This window comes from Amblyomma mixtum, unplaced genomic scaffold (genome assembly GCF_055824585.1).
Source record: "Amblyomma mixtum isolate Tamu unplaced genomic scaffold, ASM5582458v1 scaffold_21, whole genome shotgun sequence".
Lineage (NCBI taxonomy): Eukaryota > Metazoa > Arthropoda > Arachnida > Ixodida > Ixodidae > Amblyomma > Amblyomma mixtum.
The window spans coordinates 768988-770966 of record NW_028317718.1 but is presented as its reverse complement, the minus strand read 5'-3'; the positions used below and the strand labels follow the sequence as shown (position 1 = coordinate 770966).

The 1979-nt window shown below is 62.4% G+C and overlaps 1 non-coding gene and 1 pseudogene across 1 annotated transcript; both read left to right on the top strand.

Annotated features, from left to right (window-relative positions):
* Window positions 1-454: 454 nt before the first annotated feature.
* On the top strand, window positions 455-607 carry LOC149324682 (5.8S ribosomal RNA). Its single transcript, XR_016286798.1, has one exon. It is a non-coding gene; the product is annotated as a 5.8S ribosomal RNA (ribosomal RNA).
* A 1012-nt stretch (window positions 608-1619) lies between these two features.
* Window positions 1620-1979, top strand: part of LOC149324681 (large subunit ribosomal RNA) — a 2252-nt pseudogene continuing 1892 nt past the window's right edge.

The window sequence follows — 1979 nt, the reverse complement described above, 5'->3', positions numbered from 1 at the left end:
CGCTGCTGGAGTCCGGGGGGTAGCGTCGCTGCAGATCGCAGAAAGGTGCGTGAGGACGGTGGCACAGAGCTCCAAGAATATGTATTTCTAGCAAACGCCGGTGCTTCGAGGTGTTCTGCGGTCAGGCCCGTGCGAGAGGAGCGGGCGTGCCCAAGAAGGCACAAGGAGACCCACCTCTGATGAAGACCGGAATTGGAGCGCCACGCGTCGGCTCAGCACTTCTGCCTTAGTGGTTGCCAAATGCTTCGTCATCCTATTAGTGACGCGCAAGCCATTATCGCACGAAAGCTTCGAGAGACTTTGCTCGCTTTGGCTTTGAGGCACGCGCAGCATGCCGAACGGACGGCTGCGAGGCGCGAAAGACGTCGGTCGAAACTGCGACTGGAGACCAGGGGAAAAGCCCGGTGCCTAAAACCCTGGTTGTACTGTACGGATTTGAACAAACCAAACGCACGACTCTAAGCGGTGGATCACTCGGTTCTCGGGTCGATGAAGAACGCAGCCAGCTGCGAGACTTGGTGTGAATTGCAGGACACACTGAGCACTGATTCTTCGAACGCACATTGCGCCCTTGGGTCTTCCCTTGGGTTCGTCTGTCTGAGGGTCGGATCATATATCAAGAGAGGCGCCGGCGCCCGGGGATGGCGCGGCCGGCGACTCGTTTTGACCGTGTCGGCAAAGAGGACGGCTCTGTACGGAACGCCGAAGATCCCTCGAAAGACTTTGCGAATGAGGAGGAGAGCGGGTCGAACCCTTCAGCCGCGCGCAAAGCGGCAGAGTCGGGTCGCCCTGCGCTGACGTAACGCGGGCCGGCGGCTGCTAGCCGTAGAGCGTCACGCCTCAGAAAGCGACCGCCGCAGGAAGGGATTACCTGCAGGGAAAGAGCGGTCCGACGGGAGACGAGGCTGTTTGGACGGGCGGCGAAGCGCTGCCTGCTGGCCCGCGGAGAAGTAGCCGAACTGCTGCGAGAAGCGCAGAGACGGGAACGCCCTGTTCCGGGCACGCCCGCGCGAGAAAAAGGGATACCTCGCGCGGGGTGCAGGGAGGTGACGGGCGCGAGCGCGGTGTGCGCAGCACAGTTCGGCAAAGCGCAGAGGCGCGCCGTGTGCGCGGCAACGAAGGGGTCCCCCGGACCCTGCGAAAAGGGACCGCCTCCTCGAGTGGGCGCGAAGTCGAGTACGGGTCGAACGGACGCGATCTCGTTGCGAGCGCAGTCCGCCGTCGGTCTAAGTGCTTCGCAGTCTCTGCCCCGAGAAAAACTGGGCCACTCCAGTTGGGGCGGGGCCGACGCAAAACTCTGACGATGCCCCTACGCCAGGCCGAGGTCGTTCTCTCGAGGGAAAGAGAGGCGGCAGGGAATTTATTCGGCCGCGGCGGTCGGGGGTTCACACTCTCTGCGTTCAGTGTTCCGCGCGCAACCGAATGCGCGCCGTCCCGAGCGCCGGTCAGAGGTGCCTTCCAGTCTCGCTCGCAGTCGCCGAGGGTGCTGCCGACTGAGAGCGGGGAATGGGCGGAAGGTGCCGGCCGGAGACGAGGGAAGGACGCGCGCGCGCGCGACCGCGCCGGAATCGAACGCGAGAAAATGCATATCTGTGTCGACCTCAGATCAGGCGAGACAACCCGCTGAATTTAAGCATATCACTAAGCGGAGGAAAAGAAACCAACAGGGATTCCCCGAGTAGCTGCGAGCGAAACGGGACCTAGCCCAGCACCGAATCCCCCGTCCTTGCAGGCGGTCGGGAAATGTGGTGTATGGGAGGCAACGTTCCCGGGAGTTTGCGACGGTGCAAGTCCCCCTGACAGGGGCTTGTCCCAGAGTGGGTGCCAGGCCCGTCTCCGCCGTTGCGCGCCCGGGACGAAGCCTCCCGTGAGTCGGGTTGCTTGAGAGTGCAGCCCTAAGTGGGTGGTAAACTCCATCTAAGGCTAAATACGACCGAGAGACCGATAGTCAACAAGTACCGTGAGGGAAAGTTGAAAAG